Source organism: Lagopus leucura, unplaced genomic scaffold (assembly GCF_019238085.1).
Source record: "Lagopus leucura isolate 7727_CA_CO unplaced genomic scaffold, USGS_WTPT01 Super-Scaffold_100039, whole genome shotgun sequence".
NCBI classification, from domain to species: Eukaryota; Metazoa; Chordata; class Aves; order Galliformes; family Phasianidae; genus Lagopus; species Lagopus leucura.
This window is the reverse complement of record NW_024962288.1, coordinates 3,584,741-3,594,844: the sequence shown is the minus strand read 5'-3', so window position 1 is coordinate 3,594,844 and position 10,104 is coordinate 3,584,741.

The following is a 10,104-nucleotide window of genomic DNA, read 5'->3' as shown; positions in this document are numbered from 1 at the left end:
CTGAAATTGTTGTATGAGTGTGCTCTATTTGAAGTTGAGTTGATCACCGTGGTCTGGCTCTTGGCTCTCCTGGGATTTTTTTTCTTTTGGATGATTATGGAAGCTCTATGACTACAAGTCACTGTATAAGCAGCTTTGCCCTCTGCTAGCTGGGTTTATTCATAATCTCACTCCACATTAGAAATGAGTCCTCAGTACTAATACACACTGTCTGCAAGGGTGATTTGTCCAAAACTGATGGCTATTCCTGGTGTAAGCCTAAGCACAGTGGGAGTCTTCATGATATTGGGGTAGCTGGAATGTGTCATTCTACTTCTGAGGTGATTTTTTTTGCTTGCTAACAAGGGAAAAAATGGCTACTGATAAAAGAGTAATGAGCTTTACCTAACTAAGTTTCTGAGTAGTGCATGAACACTTATTTTGTTGGATGTAAGTCTTAGAGACTGAGCATATGTGGTGTTTGGCTGATGTTGCTGTAATAAGGGCATCCCAAGCACTCTTCCATGTTAGATAAGGGTCTTGGGACCGTAAGAGATGGAATCAGATCCTTTTAATCTTGGGATGATGACCTCAATTGCAAAGGTATTACCTGTCATCTTGTCCCAAGAGCAACCCGGTTCCTCTTAACATTTCACACTGGAAGTTCAACCATGCTGAATATAAGTTGAAAAGGAAACAGATGATTAAAAGTGTTGGTTCGTTTTTTCAAGGCTCACAGGAGCACCAGCACTGCCTGTGGGAGACAGCTGGGGAGTTTAAGAATCGCTGTGTTCATAAGGCATTGTTATCATATTGAAGTCTAACTTTTGTAGGTCTGTGATGATGAAGTTTTGAAGATGAAAGATTGGCCTGTAGAAATTACATTACAGAACAGCCATTAAATATTAATCCTCAGGTACCGGAGAGATTTCGGATTAAAATTTATGATCTAGGAACATATCCATGCTCCCTTCACATAAAAGCACCGGTTGTCTTGTGAAATGCAACCCCGTTCGGGCAGAGGAGGCAAGCCAGGTGAAGAGAGGATCGCAAACAATCCTCAGGTAGAAACTGGGGGGTTCGTAGCGAGGTAGCAGAGCGTGGCGTGGCCACGGGAGGGCAGCAAGGGGACATCGTGGGCTGCAGGGTGTGAACAGCCGGCGGGTCTGGCGTGCAAGAGGGGCTGTTCGGAGTGAAGCAGCCTGGTCTGGTGGTTGGCAAGCCTGCACGCATAGCAGGGGGGTTGAAACTGGGTGATCGCTGTGGTCCTTGTCAACCCAGGCCGTTCTGTGATTCTCTGAAGTCATGATGCGCTTTGGCGGGCAGCAGTGAGGCACAAGGGCTGGGGGAGGAGCAGATGTGTGATAGGGCTGCTGTGGGACAGAGATGATGTGCTATATTAATTTATTTTTCATTTTCTATTGATCTGAAGAGCTTGAAGCCAGCAAAAGGGGGGAAAAAAGAAGTCCATTGCAGACTGAACAATACACTAAGCCTTATCTTAATTGAACACTGGGGGATGTTCATGTGGGCAGCACGGGGCTTTTGCTCGTTCAGCATTCGGGATGATATCTTCCAATTTCTGTGATTAGCGGAGTGCTTAGGGGAAATCTTCAGTCTTCTGCAGGAAGGCTGAGCACCTGGGGGTGCAAGGGTGGATGAGCACTGTGGATGAGCATGGGTTAGAAATAGCAATTTGTTAGCTACTCCAGTGTGAGTGCCCTTGTAGCTGCTTTTAACCTCCTAATAAATGCAGTGTAGCTCACCTGGCTTTTTACTGTTGGGTAAGACGTGTGAAATGACCTCACACAAAGCTGTGGCATTAAAGCCTGTGTGCAGGCAGGCTCTGAGTTACTATGGAGAAGACAGCAGGCTGTAAATTCGCATCCTGGTGCGTTCCCCAGGAACTTCTGTGCTCACATAACCCTTCCCACCCCTCACCTCCAGCACTGCAGATCTGAAGCTGCTATGGTGACTGGACCAGCGTTTCCAGAGTGCTTTTCTGTAGTCAGTTTCTGGCTGTTTGCTCACAGGAGTTTTGCTGGTTTATCGATTTACCCATTTCTTCCAGCCAGATTCGTTCCAGAACTAGAAGTCCAGTTTGTCACATCACAGTTTTCCCTTTGGAAGTGATTTCTGAGTAGAGCACTACAGAAATGTGTACTGGCTTCAGTGTTACTGGAAAAATTGACTTGAAAAGATGTATTTTTTCCAGCATCCAAAGTTTAGGGAGATGATTGTTGTTGTTGTTGTTCATCCATTTTTTCCTGCTGGGTGGAAGTGCTGTGATGCTGTAGCTATCTTACATTATGCCCAGAACCAAAGACAGCAATGCGGATACTTTACCTCTAACCTCACTCATTCCTTTTGGGGATGTTCCAGTGCATAGTAACTGATCCTCAGTTTTGTGTTCAGAATGCAGACTTCTCCAGATGAAGCTTGGATCTGTTGTGCTGAGCCCCTGCTGCTGGGCTGCATGCAGCTCAGAGGCTTCACTCATCATGTGGTATCTTTACCAAAACACTGAAGATCATGTTTTTTTCTCGGTTCTTTCCTAGAGATATGCACGGAGTGGTAGATGATTGTCATTTTGGATAGCTGATTGCCATCCACAAGCTGTAAATGTGCTCTCACAGGCAGCTGCATAGTGCACAGCTTCATGGGGAGGTTTGCAGAGCATCACCACTTGCGTGAGCAGAAGTGACACATTTCAGATGTAGGCTGCACATGACCAAAGTGACACAGCTCCCATCTTCTGGCCAGGAAGGGCAACCATTCGGATAAAAAGATGCATGAAGCAAAAATACTTCCTTTTCTGCAGGCAATTTCAGGGCTTCTACAGCAATGCGGGGGACCGAGGATGGGCTTTGGTGAGGAAAAGAGATCAGAGGGGAGGGAGCGTTTTAGCTATTGAGTGTTCTAAGGAGAGTTGCCAACTTGATGCTAATTATATAGTATTCATCTACCACCCGGGCCAAAAGTGATTGAAATAGACTTTTTATTCTGTCATGCAGATTTAATTGCCTGTGCTGAACTGAAAATTGTCTTTGGAAGTCTCTCCATATTTCCAGTATCTTGGAAACTGATCCTCTTTAAGGAAGAAGCCTAATAATATATCTCTTTCCCAGCCAGAATGTAGCTTAACAAACACGGATGATTAAACTCAAAGTTCCAAGCAATTATAACCAATCAAGATGTGGAGGCTCTTTCAATAGCAAGAGTTCTGTGTTGCGCTGTGTCTACAGTTCCCTCTGTTCTCTCTCCAGTCTTTGAAGCTTTAAACATTCACATTCTGTCTCTTTTTCATTTAGCAATTAAGTTTGGATTGGGGTTTCCAAGCAAACTTCTCCAATAATATAAGTATATACCTCATTCACTGGAAAAAGTGCTGATTTCTTTAAGAAATGAGTGGAAGTAATCTGCCCTGTCCTACCACTCTGTATGCCACATTGACCTGACCTGTAAAACAAGTCTTGAGTTACCTTACAGATTTTTCTGGTTCACTTTTTTGTTTTCATGCAGGGCTGAAACCTCCTTCTGTGCATCTTTCTGTCATATCATTCTCTAATATCTTTGAGGGCATTCTCCTGAGACTGTGGAATCGCATCCAGGACTGCAGCCTCTCCTTTCCTCCCCCTGCTTGCTAAGCACTGGCAAGGCAACATTGCTCTCAGACCTTGTTTCTTATTCATTTCTACCATCTCAAATTGCAGGGATTGATGGAGCTCTCACAAGGACTTACACACATACAAATAACTTTTCATTTCACTTTTGTCCATTGTTATCCCCTTGCAGTGCTGATGGCCATGGTGCAGTTGCTCTCAGCACACACATGCTGATGGAGGCATTCAAGGCCAGGCTGAACGTGGCTCTGGGCAGCCTGATCTAGTGGTTGGTGACCACTAGGGTTGGGCATTGAAACTAGATGATCTTCGAGGTCCTTTTCAGCCTAGGCCATTCTATGACTATGATGACAATGCCCCATCTCTGCAGCACTGGGGCAGGTGGCATTGGTGTAGATGTACTTCAGCTGAGCCATTGGCCTCAGCCCCATCACTGTTCCTCCAGGCTCATCTCAAAAAAGCCTTGTTTTATTCCCTTCCCCCTCCATACCTGGTTTAAAGCCCCTATTTCTATGCAGCATGCAATATGGCTCCATTTTGTGTAACCCAGGCTTTTAGTTATCCTACTGGCCAGGAGAGAACAGCAAACTCTTACGTGTAGATCATGTAAGAACCTGTTACTGTCAGAAATGCATCTCCTGTCTCCCCCTTTCCATTTGCAGCATTGCCTTATGCTTACAAAGTGCTGAATAAATCCTTTCTGGTTGTCTTCCATATTTTTAGATCATTTCAGCTCTGCTGGAACTTTGCTTCTGCTGCTCCTGTCTTCCATTTGGGATATTTTCTGTAATTTCGATTCACACCTGATAGCGTGCTGCATTCAATCTCTCAGGGTCCAAAATGCTGAAAAAAGATCCTCTGTATGCAGCCTCATACTTACAACTGCTTCTGTTTAAATGAGCATGAATTTCTTCAAGTCGTACTCAAAATCCCTGATTCTGAGAACTCTTCTGCAGTTGCAGTTCCCAATTCTGCAGTTAAGCACCCTTATTAATTTTCCTTCTCCATTTTTATGTTGGCAAGGTCTTTTTAATGGTCTCTAAGGGGGGACAAAAAGACATAAGATCTGTCAGTCTGAGGGTTGGATCAGGGCAGGTACAGACTTGACGTGCACAGGACCAGTGCCTCATCCCTGCATCTCTAGAGGTTCACTGAGCAAATGAGAATGGTCTCCATCTATCACACACAGGTCACCTGTACATTGTCCATGCTGTGTGTGACACTGCTGGAGAAGCCACTTTATCTCATTTAGGTTCCTGGCATGAAATCTGTCTCATTTACACCTTCATTTCAGCATGTGCAGTGGGAGCAAGCAGATGCTACAGAGTAGTTGATGCTGGAAGGGACCAAAGGGACTATCAGTCATTTAATATCAGCTTTGTGTCTTACAGAGCTTCATCCTTGACAATAGCTTCCTCCTATGAGTCCTCGTGAAGCTGTGGTGCAGTGTGGCTCTTTATCCAGCAGAGCTGTAGAGCTACGCAGAGTTCTGCCTTGCTCTGCATGGGTTTGGGAGTAATAGAATGAGTCATCAGCTGGGAGCTTGAAATTACGACGTGTGCCACTGCTTTTGGAAAGCTAAAGAGATTAATAATAACAATAAAAAAGATGCTGTTCACTCACTGGTGTAATGAAGAGGTATTGCACACACCAGGCACCTGTTGGTTAAGGTATGTGTTTAACAATCTATTACCCTTTGAAGGGAGATTAAATACACATTAGAAAGTAAGCATAGGGGAAGTTATGCTGTTGTTTTTGATATCAAGAATGCACTAAGAAACATCAAGCAGCAAGGAGTAATGTGAAAGGAACAAAGAAAGACTTAAAAGAATATTTCTGTTCTATACGTTGAGTTGCCTTGATCCTCCAGCCATAGTTCTTTGTGTGTAAAGACACAAATTCAAGGGTGAAGGACAGGGAGTGTACATGAGGCAGCTGGTAGGAGAGATTGGTCCATCATCTGTCCAGCAAGTGCAGGAACTGGTTGTACAGTGCCACAACTCAGATCTTCCCAGGTGAATTTCCAGTCCCAGCTTTCTGGCACCTTTGTGCATGTCACTGATGTTTGTGTTCTGTTTGAAGCAGCACTCAGGTGAAGGTGGATCTTCTGTAATAACACCTGCCAAAATCCAAGAAACTCAACACACAGCATCATCTTACCACACACTTATGAGCAAGCACTTCTCATGCATTTTCCTTGCCATCACTGTTGATAAATAGCATGATCTTACTTTTATCTGGTGCCTTTTTGAAGTGCTATACATATATATTTGTGAAAGGAGAATGCCAATGAATGCATTCTTTTTTCCTTTCCTGATGCAAGGGAAGAGCCCAGCTTCTCCAAAGAGATAGTACAAGCTCTCTAGCAACCAGATGGAGCAAGGAAGAGTCTTTTTCTTTTCTTTTTTAATTTAAATTAATCAGTGCTGAGTTTTCTAACATGAAAACTACAAAGCTTTTGGAGTACATCAGTGACATAAGGAAATGCTACAAAGTCCTGAGCTTCACTGCAAAGCCTCTACGGTCACAGTACCATCTAATGTTGAAGGCTGAGGGGTAGCCAGGTCGTATGCAGCTCAGTATAGGTTTTATTGATGTCTGTTTAATTGTTGATTTGCTTGTTCCACACTGATGACATGCCTGACCTGCCAAAAGCTATTCAAAAGTAATCTCTTGATGTCTCCACTGCGGTGCCCTGTGACCCCCATTTTATGGGGAGTTGGTTTTGGAGCAGAAGAGATGGGTCGTGTTGCCACATCTCTTACTCCTTCTTTCTCTTGGGAATTGTGGACATCAATGCAAGCCAAACTGTGGCACTGAATGAGGCATAAACTTGGGATCACAGCTATGTTTACATCTATTTACATTTTATAAACGTATGTTTTTTTCTGCCCCTGAATTGCTCTGAGTTCTCTTTGCCTGGTGGGTTTTTATCAGGATATCCCTAGCTACGATGCAGAATGTGATTTGTTTTATTTTCCTTGAGAAAGATAGGCGTTTGAGGAGGAAGGATGTTGTTTTTTTCTGCATTAAAGCCAGCAAAGAAAAGAAAGCAGCTGAAACCTAAGAAAATTGCACTACTAATCATATTTTCATAAGCAGTCCTCTGTAGCATTACAGTCACAGAGCATATTTATAATTTGGTTTATATGAGCAACAGTTTAAGTTGAGGAAAATTGGTTTCCTTCTCAAAATGTCATGTTTCTCATTTCCTCCGAATCTTGGGCTGCTTCGAGCTCTTATCAGCCTTTAAATCATTCAGAAGCACACTCCATAATTAAAATGCCGTAAATCCTCATGAATCAATTTAGTTTTTTTGATTTGTTCTAAAACAGATTTAAATAAAATTGAAAGCTTACTAAAATATGGCGTAATAAACGCAAGCGCAAAGCAAAGGGAAGATAAACTCACTCTAGGATGATAGCTGGTGGTGGAGTCAGAGTGGAAATGAGAAACGACGCCTTCCCAACACAACGGAGGTGGTTCTGTGCTCTCCAGAACAGGAGCAAGCTAGCTTCCATTGCTGGTAAGGGCGCTCTTGTAGCTTCTTTGCTGGCTTGGGTCTGGCTTCTGCTCCTATGACAAAGCTCTCATGCAGACGCTTTGCTCCTCTCGAGGATCAGAGTCCATTTGCTGCTTGTGCCAGTGGAGTAACAGGGTTTCCAATGGCTTGCAATTAGTTATATTCTATTTCTCCTTTGTGTAAAGGAAATAAATTGGACAGAAGTATCTGCAGGGCTCATATCTTCCTTCAGCAGTGTCTTCTTAAATTGTCACACGTTGTTAATGTCCTTTGTCACCAGTCATAGAATCCTAGAATGGCCTGGGTTGCAAAGGACCACAATGCTCATCCAGTTCCAACCCCCTGCTACGTGCAGGGTCACCAACCAGCAGCCCAGGCTGCCCAGAGCCACATCCAGCCTGGCCTTGAATGCCTGCAGGGATGGGGCATCCACAGCCTCCATGGGCAACCTGTGAACAGTGCCTCACCACCCTCTGGGGGAAAAACTTCCTCCTGAAATCTAACCTAAACCTCTCAGTTTGATCGCTCCATCACTCCAGGTAGTTTGTTTTGCTTTGGATATATTTTTTTCTTCATCTCCTTTTCTTCTGGAGCATTTCAAGTTCTCTCTCCCAGCCACGCTGTTCAAGCACTGTTCTGGCTCCACAAAGCAGCACTCCCTCTGCACTACATGACATTCTTTGCTGGGCACCTGCTTGTGGCTTTGCCAACGCTTCATGCTGTTTCTCCTAACATTCTTCTGCATTTTTATTCTGTACTCCAATCAATATTTGTATCTTGTAGGGAGCTCTGAAATTCTGCTCCCTTCAAGGGATAAAGTAAAAAATTGCAAAATTGTCTCTGCAGCCTCGAACCAATTGCAAACTGGGTTATATTTTCTCTTCTGTAACTCTGCTCTGTTCAGTTTCTGGAGTTTTTCTGTTCCTCCACTGTATGTAATGCAGTTAGTGTTTTCTGTGGGACTAACCCAAAATCTATTAAAAACATGAAGTGTTTCATATCCAGCCTATGTCAACAAAGGAAGACACTCAGAAAGTATCTTATCAAAATTTTATTTCCATTCCCATAGTGTTTGAATATCCTGATCTGATGTATCACCTCAGTTTGTTTTAATTCTGATACCAGAACCAAAGCCAGAAATCTGGCTTGGTCCTTGTTAGAATATTTTTGAATAAGGGATCTAAAAGCAAAAGTTAAAACCCTTTTTCTTCTGTTGTAATGGCAGAAGGAATGCTTGACTGGCTCTGCTCTTGGTATGAGCCCCAGAAGCCTTGGGTTCTTATTCCCCGATTCCTATCTTGCTGTGGATTTTAGAAGTCCTGTCTCATGCAGGCATTAAACATGCAAGATTGAACCCCTTCCTCTATCCTGGTTTCCAGTCAGTAAAACAGGGCTGGGGTAACCACGTTCCTTGAGGTGGTAATGGGGAGAAATTCAGTGAGGGATCTGAGGTGCTTTGGTAGGATGCTAAGGGACACAGTTCTGCCACAGTTCACAGATGCTGAATAGATATTTTGGACACTTATCACCATGAGGGATGGAACAAACCACTGATTAACACAAGAATCTGCTTCTAAACTGTTGCACAGTCTTGTGGCATTTGGTCTGGGGTTTGGACTTGTCCCTTTTGTAATTATAAGAATGTGATAAAATCACAGTTTATGAAAAAACAAAACAAAGAGACAAAATCTGTTCCTTCACGGGGCAAAAATTCTGAGCATCACAATGTGAATTTGGTCAACTGTCCCTTCCTAAAGCCTACTTTATCTCGTGTGAAAACAGGTGGGTTTATAGCATTACAGAAACCTACACTAAGGCTGCATCCAATTATTGGTAATGGTATTTAGATTTATTCAACCTGACTAGTTGCATTCAGATCTCCATTAGTGATAAAATAAGGGAAAATAAATTAAAATTAAACCAAAGAGAAATGAAATAGACAACAGCTGACCCTTGGGCCCTAAGAACATCTTTGCTTCCTGCTATTCTGGTTGTAGCAGCAGATGCAGTAACAAGCTGGTTGTATAAAAAACAGCAAATAAAGATGCCACCCCAGAGGGAACAAAACATTAATATTTAAGAAAAGATATTTCCAGGAGGAAGACACTGGGCCCTTTTTTATTGGGGCTCTTCATGCCGGTTGTTTGGGCAGGTAGGACTGAAGCAAATCATTAAATCCTGTGCAAATACGTGGTCCTTTTTCTAGAAATTTACCTTCACGAAAACGTGGCGAGGGAAAAGCAGGAAAGCAGAGTGCTGGGAATAAGGACTGTTAATGTAAGACTTTGTGAAAGAGGGAAATGAAGTTTTCTTGGAAAGGCAGGAAGATCAGGACCCTTGTATGTTTCCATTAAACAGTGATAAAGCCCCATTCTCCCAGGTTGCAGGACGTTGACAGACATTCTGCATATAGATTTCTCCTTTCCTGCCAGCACAGGACTGGATGAAAGCCCAGCGGTGCATTCTGTTAAGGAGCTTATTCATACAATTAAGTTTAATTGTCAGCAGTTTTGATGCTTCAAACTAAAATGAAACCTGGCTCCATTTCTGCAGCTTAGATACACCTGCAGCTGGGGAGGATTCTGGGGGTATTAATACCAGAGCCTTGCTAAAAGACCAGCAAGTCGCAAGGACAAATTGTGCATTAGCAGGCTCTTTCCACCCAGGTCTGGATAACTGAGCAGCAGGCCCTGAACACTGTCCATCTATTTTTTGTAAGCAATGGTATCTCAGATAGTGGAGGAATAATTGGAGCAAGAGAGCCTGCCCTGGTTCATGTCAGTGGTGTGGCCCTTCCACAGCCCAGTGGGCTTCAGAACGGTGGTTTTGAAATACAGACATACAAACTGTATGTCGTGTTTACATAAGGCTGAAGTACATGGAATTCTACATATGCCACCAGGTTCACATGCAATGCAATGTGAGCCTATAACCTTACTGTTTCTCTCAGTGTGAGGCTGTTTCCCTCTTCCCCTATTG